The sequence below is a fragment of the Ovis canadensis genome, chromosome Y, assembly GCF_042477335.2.
Source record: "Ovis canadensis isolate MfBH-ARS-UI-01 breed Bighorn chromosome Y, ARS-UI_OviCan_v2, whole genome shotgun sequence".
In the NCBI taxonomy this organism is placed as follows: Eukaryota; Metazoa; Chordata; class Mammalia; order Artiodactyla; family Bovidae; genus Ovis; species Ovis canadensis.
The window spans coordinates 21,180,915-21,191,245 of NC_091271.1; positions in this window are offsets into that span (position 1 = coordinate 21,180,915).

The following is a 10,331-nucleotide window of genomic DNA, read 5'->3' on the forward strand; positions in this document are numbered from 1 at the left end:
ACCTGGTTGTGGAACTAAGATCCCACAGCTTCTGTGGCATGACCAAACAAAACCCCAGAAAGATAACTGAGGAGTACAGAACTCCCAAAGTTTGAAAATGAAGCAATGGCACTGCACACAGGCTGAGGATAGAGTAAGGATTGCCAGGAACCCAAAGTGCAAAAGCGGCACCTCTGTAATTCACAAGCCTCTTTAATGTTGTGGTTTAGGCTTCTCCTTCTCCTGCTTCTGAACCTAAATAACTTATTGCTCCTAAGAGAAATTGTTATGGGAAAAACATTATTTGAACTGAATGATAGTGAAAATAGCAAATTTTTGAGACAGAGCTAAAGCAGTTTCATGTGTTAATATGCATCACATTTGAAAAGAAGAAAGGTTGGAAAAACAATGACCTAAGTCAGTGCTATTCACAGACCTTTCTGCAGCAATAGAAAACATTTTCATAATTGTTACATGTATTCCCTCATAAGGGCGATCAGCTTTTCACATATATAAATGCTTATGTTTTTTTTCTTTTCTGTGAGGTGTTCTGTTTATATCCTTTATCTGTATATTCAGATGGAGTGTTCATCCGGCAGGGTTTGTTTTCTTTCCTTCTTTCTTTTTTTTTTTTTTGCCTGGCGGTGAGGATTAAGGGATCTTAGATCTTCAACCAGGGATTGACTCTCTGCCCCCTGCAGTGGAAGCACAAATCTCTAACAACCCGATCATTAAGGAATTCTCAGTAAAAGATATTTTCTATGTCCGTGTCTAATATGCCACTTTGCAAATGTTAAAATGTAGCCAGTGTGACTGCGGTATTAAATCTTTGTGTGTGTTCAGCGGCTTCAGTCTGTCCAACTCTTTGCGACCCCATCAGTGTAGCGCACCAGACTCCTCTGAACCCACATCTTTTACATCTCCTGTATTGGCAGGCAGGTACTTTACCACTAGCACCAACTGGAAACCTATTAAATCTTTACTTTAATTAATTTAACATTAAAAGATATGGCTAGAAGGACCAGATCTTCCTTACAAAGGAGTTTCAATTAACTTGTATACTCAGTAATTTGTGCATGTCTTCGATATTTTCCTTAAGATGAGATTCCATGCCCCTCCCTAAATGTAGGCTGTGTGTAGCGGCTTGTTTCCAAGAACAGAATACGTCAGCAGGAAGGAGACAACTTTATAGCAGACGAACTAGTGGTAGGTCATATTGATAGTATGAATCCTTGATGGGAGATGATGAGAAAGATATTTTGCCTTGGAGGTATAGTTCTAAAATTATATAAACCCCAGGGCAATCAGGAGAAACATCCCAAACCCATATAGAGAGTCATTCTGCAAAATACCTGTCCCTGAAGGACTCCTGAAAACTGTCAAAAGTCTTGAAAAACAAGGAAAGTTTAAGAAACTGCTATAGACCAGAGTAAGCTAAGGGAGGTATCTGTAGCTTTTTGCTCTATATTCTCATGCAGTTCAGTATCCTATATGGGACTATGAAACTAGGAAAGAACATTTGTGGAAAAACTGGTAAAATTTGAGAAAACCCTGGAAATTAGTTAAAGGTACCCTACTGAAAGATGCTGGAATAATTGTGAAGCATAAAGGAAGTCATTTCACATACATACATTTCAGACATTGCAAGTGTTTTCTCTACACAACACCCACTTCATTTTGACTTCACGGAGATGGAAATCTGAAGTACGGCATACTTAACGGAAATCTTCGAATACAAAGGATCAATAATATTTAGACTGTGTCATCTGACTATAATGCAATAATGAGAAATTGACCAAGAAACATCTTTGAAAATGCCATTCACTTGGAAAATAGAAATAACTATCTTAACACATATCTCTATGGAATTTTCATGCAAGAATCCTGGAGCAGATTGCCATTATTTTCTCCAGGGGATCCTCCTGACCCGGGATCGAACCCAGGCCTTTTGTGTCTCCTGCATTGGCTGGAAAGCGATTTACCAGTTGAGTGACCAGGGAAGCCCATGCAATATTTAGGCTTGTCTTCAGAAGAGAATATTAGGATATACTCGGACGTGAATGATAATGAACAGTCTATTCGCAAAAATTGCGGGACACAGTTAAAGTTGTACGGAGAAACAATGGAAAGAGTAACAGACTTTATTTTCTTGGGGTCCAAAATGATTGTGGATGGTGAATGCAGCCATGAGCTTAAAAGATATGTGGCCCTTGGAAGAAAAGCTATGACAAGCCTAGACAGCCTATTAAAAAGCAGAGACATTTCTTTGCTGACAAAGTCCATCTAGTCACAGCTATGGTTTTCCCCACAGTCATGTATGGATGTGACAGCTGGACCGTAAAGAAGGTGGAGTGCCGAAGAACTGATGCTTTTGAACTGTGGTGTTGAAGACTCTCGAGAGTCCCTTGGACAGCAAGATTCAACCAGTCAATCCTAAGGGAAATCAACTCTGAATATTCACTGGAAGGACTGATGCTGAATCTGACGATCCAATAGTATGGCCACCTGATGGGAAAAGCCAACTCATTGGAAACCACCTTGATGCTGGGAACGACTGAGGGCAGGAGAAGAAGTGGGCGGCGATGGATGAGATGTTCGGATGGTATCACCAACTCAATGGACATGAGTTTGAGCAAACTCCAGGAGACAGTGAAGGACAGGAAAGCCTGGTGTGCTGCATGCAGTCCATGGCGTTGCAAAGAGTCCAACATGACTGAGGGACTGAACAACAACAACAAATTAAGGTAACTTTATAGCATTAGATACAAGAGAAATGAGAGTTACAAACAGTTATCTCAAAAAGTTGTAAAGATGAGCAACAGAACAAACTTATAGCGATGTGAAGGAATGAAATTAGGAAAGAATGAAAAATGAATATAATAGAGAAGAAAATAATGTAACAAAACCAAAACTTTATCCTCCCATAGGAGATCTCAACGGTCTACTAGGAGACTTCCAGCAGCACAGGGCATTTAAAAAAGACTCTGTGAAGGGCCAAAAAAGAAATATTTTAGGCTTTGCGAATATGATCATTGGCGATTAAGTTTTCAGCCATAGACAACAACGAAAGAAACTGGCAAGTCCCTGTTCCAAATTTAAGGACTCCGAAAACTGAATTTCACACAATTTCCACGTCAGAAAATAAAAGTCTTTTCGGTTTTCCTCAGCCATTAAAAGCGTAAAGCTCTAAAATTAAAAAGAAGAAGAAGAAGAAGAAAAAGTAAAGCTCATTCTCAGCTCACAATAGACAGTGCAAAAACAGGGGCAGGCTGCCCTGCCTTGATTGAAATGTAATTCCAAGAGGAGGGGCGCCAAGATGCACTGTAAGGTCAAGTTCCTTAAGCAAAGAACTGGCTTAAGGGAGGTCACCCCTGAGGGCTGTGAGTGCCGGACACCATCACTGGACTCCCCTGGTAGACTCGGAGGCCGTTCTCAGCCCTGAGCCCTGGCGACTGTGCCATCTGTTTTTTCTTTCTTCGCGTTTGGTGAGCTGAGCAATCTTGACCCAATACTCTTGAGATTCAGATTCAGCCTGACCACGCCCACAGGGGGTGCTTTTATGGGGTGGGGGGAGGGGGTGGGGTGTCTATCGCGGGCGCATGCGCCCAACTCGGCCTGGCGGCCAATCAGATTGCAGGAGCCGACACCTGGCAGCCAATCATCGGAGGCAGCCCGCTCGCCTATAGAGGGAGCTGAGGCGGCGCCCCTGACCTGAGGAGGCCTCATCCCCTCGGGCTCGCCTCCTCAGGCTTGATCCGGGAACTGCCTAAGGCAGGTGAGCCGCAGGCAGTTCTGTCTCCTCCGTCAACGGGGGCTGGTAAGGACTGGAGCGTGGATCAGCCAAAGCGGTGCCTGACGGCTAAAGGGAGGGTTTCTCGTGTCCCCACTCTCACGAGGCCTTGCTCGGTGGGGCGGCTGGTGAGGGCCCGCGGGCCCTCAGGAGGGAGCGTGCGGCAGGACCCACAGGCCTCAGGTGCCTTTCGCCCTCTCTCCTCTCTAGTCTGGGCGGGCTCAGCTCTCCAGCAGCTTTCCGGCCCGGGAGGCGGGTGGGACAAGCCAGCTCCAGGAAAGGGCCTCTTAGGCCCCTGGCTCCGGGCACCACCCCCAGCTCTCCTGTGGAACCTAATGATTTAAACACACACAAACACAAATCTTCACGGCCCAACCCCATCCTGCACCCAGGCATAGTCAGGCGAGCGCAGCAAAAAAAAAGAAAAAAAATCGATCTAGTGGCCTCTTCACTGCCCTGGTGCTTTGGTCGTTTTCCTGTTTCCTCGGCCTCTCCTCAGACTCCAGGGCTGCCCCATCCCTGGGGGCCCTGAGATTCAGGCCTTTGGTTCGGGAAGTTGGCAGATGAGGTATTTGTTTGTTACTGAGAGAAGGGAGGTGTGAGGAAGAAGCTCAGGGCAAAGGAGTTCAATCACTTGGTCTGGTTGAGTGTGAGACGCCTGGTCAGCATCCGTAGGGTAGGACCAGGTAGGGCCTGGGGGGATAAAATGTTCCCGGAACAGGGGACTCACCCTGGCCGTTTCCTCTGCTTGTCCCCAGGATGTGACCGTGTGCTGCCTGGGAGGTCTCAAGCGCTCAGGATTTCAGTGGGCCCCTGAGGTAAGGTGACAGACATCTTTACAACAAGGGACAAAGTTGTGGCTTTCTTACTTTGTGTTTTTCTCCTTTCATTCGTCGGCTAACACGGTGCTGTTGAGAGAGAGTATTCCTGATTGGGGATTACCTGACCCTGATTGCGGGTGCTGACTTCAGGGCCATCATGGTTTCAGGTTTGCAGCTTTCTGAGTGGCAAGCTTAAAAACAGGCAGGGTGACTTGCTTTCTCCTGCCTTCTTGAAAGAAAAAAAGTAAGAGCACCATGGGTCTTAAGCTGTGTAGAGCTGACTCCTACCACTTGGTGAGGCTAAAATGGGGCAATGCACATATCCTAAGGTTTTAGCTAGGAAAGCAAAGCAATGCAGGTGTGGGGTTCCCTGGTGGCCTGGTGATTAGGATTTTGGGCTTTCACTGCAGTGGTCTGGATTCAGTCTCTGGTCAGGGAACTGGGACCCCACAAGCCAAACAGCATGGCCAAATGAATGAATGAATTCGGTGGTTCATTCAGAGAAATTATCCTGTGATTTAACATGTTCACGTGAGATTACTTGCTCATTTCTGTACCCTTAAGGGCTTTTCTTCATTAAGTAAGTGAACTCCACTGGATGGGGGTGAGGCACCATCTGAGTTCATTTCATGCGCGTAAACAAGATCATAGGATCTCTATGCCCAGCAACTTGTGCCTACAGCTGTGTTGTATACTTATCTTGCTGGTACAGCTTTGAACTTCACCGCATGTTTTGTTTTGGTCACAACATGTGGCTTCATAGGATATTAGTTCCCCAGCCAGGGATCAAACACAGGATCCTGGCAGTGAGAGGGCTGAGTCCTAACCAAACCACTGTACTGCCAGGCAACTCCTGTGTTTCGGTGCTGTGGATAGGGGTGTGTGTGTGTGTGTCTGTGTGTGTGTGTGTTTGTGTGTCTGTGTGTGTTTTGATTTTTGCTATATTTATAGGAGAACTGTTCTGTGTGTAAGTATGATGTGAATGGTATTCGAACTTGAAATGTTTGTGTTGTACATATGATCTCAAAATGGAATAGTTTGAAAGAACTTACCACTTGTTATCTCTTGGCCTAGCATCTCTCCTGAGGTAGTAGTCAAGCTTTTGTCTGGCTTGGCAACCTCTGAAGACAGCTAGTTGAATCTAAGCTCTCTCACTTGTCTGTACTCTTGAAGCCTCAGTTCCTCCTTCTGTGGGCCTCTTCAAGGGGCTTCTCTTGTGGAGGCTGCTGTCTTTACTCAGAATGAGTGATTCAGGAAAGTACTTGCACCCATGATCAAGTGCAGAGTTTTTTTGAGATGTTACACATCTGCACTTGTGTATTTGCTTAGTCTCACAGGTCTACCCTGTGATAGATTGAGAGAGAACTACACAGGGGTGGGAATATCAGGAGATTGAATTCACTTGAAGGCTGGTTACCATACCCATTAATCCACTATGCCAGCCTTTTTTTTATATGATCTCAGCTCTGTCAATGTGAGCAAATTATTTGGCTTGTGTAACCTTCTTGTGTGCTGCTACTGCTGCTAAGCCGCTTCAGTCGTGTCTGACTCTGCAGTCTCATGGACAGCCACCCACAAGGCTCCCCCTTTTTTGGGATTCTCCAGGCAAGAACGCTGGAGTGGGTTGCCATTTCCTTCTCCAGTGCATGAGAGTGAAGTCGCCCAGTCATGTCCAACCCTTCGAAACCCCATGGACTGCGGCCTACCAGGCTCCTCCGTCTGCGGGATATTTCAGGCAAGAGTACTGGTTTGGGTTTCCATTGCCTTCTCCAGCTTGTGTGCTCTTGTGGTTTGATGTACTCAATTCCTGATCTGCTCATTTCTAGACTTACTCATTTCTTGATATTCTAGCAAGTCTCCTCTTTGTCCTCCTGGATTAAGATTTCTGTTTCTCTGGATGGTTCCCATCAGCAAACAGACGGACTATAATGTGACCTGTCGTTAAAAATCCATCTTTTGGTGACACCTCCTGCTTCTGCTGCTTTTATTTCATATTTGCTTGTTATAGACCTCTGCAGAGTTGTTCCTAGACTTTGTTATCTCGAGTTCTCTCATTTTCCCATAAAGCCACTCTTGTCAAGGCCACAGGTGAATTCAAATGTTTAACTCAGTGGTGAATTTTTAATTGTTATTTTATTTAATTTGTTGGCAGCCTTTATCAGCATAGTTCATTTCCTCCTCCCTGAAAAAAATGTTTCACTTCGATTACAGAGTGCTTCTCTTTCCTGCTTGTCTTCCACCTACAGTTCTCCCACATACAATGTGTGACCTTTGTGTTTGGCTTTATTCAGATGTTGTATTTTCTTTTTAAATATTTATTTATTTAGCTATGTGGCATGTGTGATCTTAGTTCCCAGCCCAGGGATGGCAGCTGTGGAGAGTCTTAAACCCTGGATCGCCAGGAAAGTCCCCTCTTTTGTGTACTTTCAAGATTCATCGTGTTCATGCTTGTATAGCAGTGAATGTTTTTGTTTTATTTTTATGGCTGAATATGGTATATGAATATGGTAAATGGCTTCCATGCAGTCCATTTTGAGCATATACCACAGTTTGTTTATCCATTCGTCAATGAATGGATAATACGTGGATGGTGTACTCTTTGTGGCTATTGCGAGTAATGTTGCTGTGAACACTGATTTTGCATGGACTGAACATTTTCAGTGTTGGTACATATATACAAAAGATGGAAATTCTTGGATCATATGTCTACTCTACATTTAATTTTTGAGGTACTGACCAACCACTTTTGCAAGAGTGGTTGTACCATTTTACAGCAATTACCTCAACAATATCATGAAGATTCCTTTTCTCCACATCCTCTGCAGCACTTGTTATTATTCGTCCTTTTGATTGGGTGTGAAGTGGTATGGGTGTGAAGTAGTATCTCAGTGAGACTGATTGACATTTTGCTCAGGGCTTCCCTGGTGGCTCAGAAGAGAAAGTGTCTGCCTGCAAGGTAGGAGACCTGGCATCAATTCCTGGGTGGGGAAGATCGCCTTGAGAAGGAAATGGTAATCCACTGCAGCACTCTTGCCTGGAAAATCCCATGAATGGAGGAGTCTGGTAGACTACAGTCCATGGGGTTTCAAAGAGTCGGAAATGTCTATTCAAATTCTTTTCCTGGTTATTAAATGCTTTTCTATTTTTAATTGTTGTAGAAAACATCTAAGTTAAATTGTTACCATTTTAACCATTTTTGCATGCTAAGTATTTTGCACACTTTCATCAGCCTTTTGGAGAAAGAAATGGCAACCCACTGCAAATCTGATGGAGAAGGGAACGTGGTGAGCTTTAGTCCCTGGGGATGCAAAGTTGGGCACAACTGAGTGACTAAGACATATACACACACGTAGTCACAGTGTTGATTTGTTGTTGTTGTCATTGTTTTAGCTGTGTTGTGCAGCTTGAATGACAGTTCCCTGGTTGAGGATCATACCCAGGCCCCTGATAGGACACTGTGGAGTCCTAACCTCTGAACTACGAGGGAATTCCTTATCACATTGTTATGAAACAGATCTCTACACCTTTACAGCTTGCAAAATCGAAACTCTGTACCCATCACCTGTCCCATTAAACAGCAAGTCCTCTTTTCTTGCCCGTTGACCTACCATGGACTCCATCGTTCTTTTTTGTTTCCTTTCTATTGCTTGACTGTGTTAGCTATTTCATGCAAGTAGAAACTTACAGTATTTGTCTTTTTGTACGACTGGCTTATTGCATTTGGCTTGATGTCCGAAATGATCATGCATGTTGTAGCATGTGACAGAATTTTCTCTATATGGCTAAATAATATTTCATTATGTGTATATATCACATTTGATGGACATTTCGATGCTTCCACTTCTTAGTTGTTGTGCTTCGTGCTGCTGTGAGCACGGCTCTGCAGATATCCCAAGACCCCATGTTAACTTCTTTGATTTTATATCCGCAAGTGGAACTGCTGAATCATGTATCGGGTCTAGTTTTTTAGTTTTTTGAGAAGCCTTTAAACTGTTTTCTGTAGCAGTTGCACCATTTTAAAATCTATCTATAACACACAAGGATCCAATTTCTGTATGTGCTTGCCAACAGTTGTCCTTTCCTTTCCTTCATATGTAAACACACACATATGCACATACAATTTTTTCATACCCTGTTCCATAATTGTTTATCACAAATTATGAATATAGTTCCTTGTGCTATACAGTACGCTCTTATTTCTCTCTTGTATATATTATAGTTTGCATCTGCTAATCACCAGCTCCCAATCTGTGCCTACCCCAACTTTCCCCTCTTGGGAATCACATAGTGTGCTCTCTATGTCTGTGAGTCTGTTTCTGTTTCATAGATAAGTTCATTTGTGTCATATTTTAGAGTCCATGTAAGTGATACCATATGATATTTGTCTTCTCTCCTTTTTATTATTTTTATTTTTACTTTATTTTATTTTACAACACTGTGTTGGTTTTGCCATACATTGACATGAATCCACCACAGGTGTACATAAGTTCCCAATCCTGACCCCCCTCCCACCTCCCACCCCATATCATCTCTCTGGATCATCCCTGTGCACCGCCCCAAACATCCTGTATCCTGCATCAAACATAGACTGGCGACTACCTTACATGATAGTGTACATGTTTCGGTGCTATTCTCCCAAATTATCCCACCCTCTCCCGCTCCCTCAGAGTCCAAAAATCTGTTCTATACATCTGTGTCTCTTCTGCTGTCTCTCATGCAGGGTTATCATTACCATCTTTTTAAATTCCATATATATGTGTTAGTATACTGTATTGGTGTTTTTCTTTCTGGCTTACTTCACTGTGTATAATCGGCTCCAGTTTCATCCGTCTCATTAGAATTGATTCCTATAAAGTGTGCAAGCAATAAATGCTGGAGAGGGTGTGGAGAAAAGGGAACCCTCTTACACTGTTTGTGGGAATGCAATCTAGTGCAGCCACTATGGAGAACATTGTGGAGATTCCTTAAAAAATGGCAAATAGAACTGCCATATGACCCAGCAATCCCACCGCTGGGCATACACACTGAGGACACCAGAATTGAAAGAGACACATGTACCCCGGTGTTCATCGCAGCACTGTTTATAATAGCCAGGACATGGAACAACCCTGATGTCCATCAACAGATAAATGGATCAGAAAGCTGTGGTACATATACACAATGGAGTATTACTCAGCCATTCGAAAGAATATATTGTCTTCCTCTTTCTGACTTCCTAAGTATTCTTTTGAATGCTAGTGTAGATTCAAGTATTTACTCAACAACATTTGTTGCTACAGTGTAAAATGTGGTTGACTTTTAAAATATTTGTCTTCTATTCTGCAAGCTATATATTAATTCTAATACTTGTGTTTTCTTCAAGATTTTCTATATACAAAGGTATGTTATCTCCAATATTTTGATTTTTCCTTTCCATTCTGAAAGCGGTTTTTTGTTTTTTCATTGTGTTGTTTTTTTTTTTTAAACTACAGCAACAATTCTCTTTTGTTACCTGATTGCTCTGGTTGTAAAACTGCCAGTATAATGTTGAGCCAAAGTGTGTAATAGACTTCCTTGTGTTGTTCCCAGTCTTAGAGGGAAATCTTTCAGTTTTTCATTCTTAAGTATGATGTTAGCTGTGGGTCTTTTTACAGGTGCCCTTTGATTGAGAAAGTTCTCTTCTCTTCTTAATTATTAAGTGTTCTTTTAACCCTGGTTATGAAAAGGTGCTAGATTCAAGGAAATGCTTTTTCTTCAGGCAG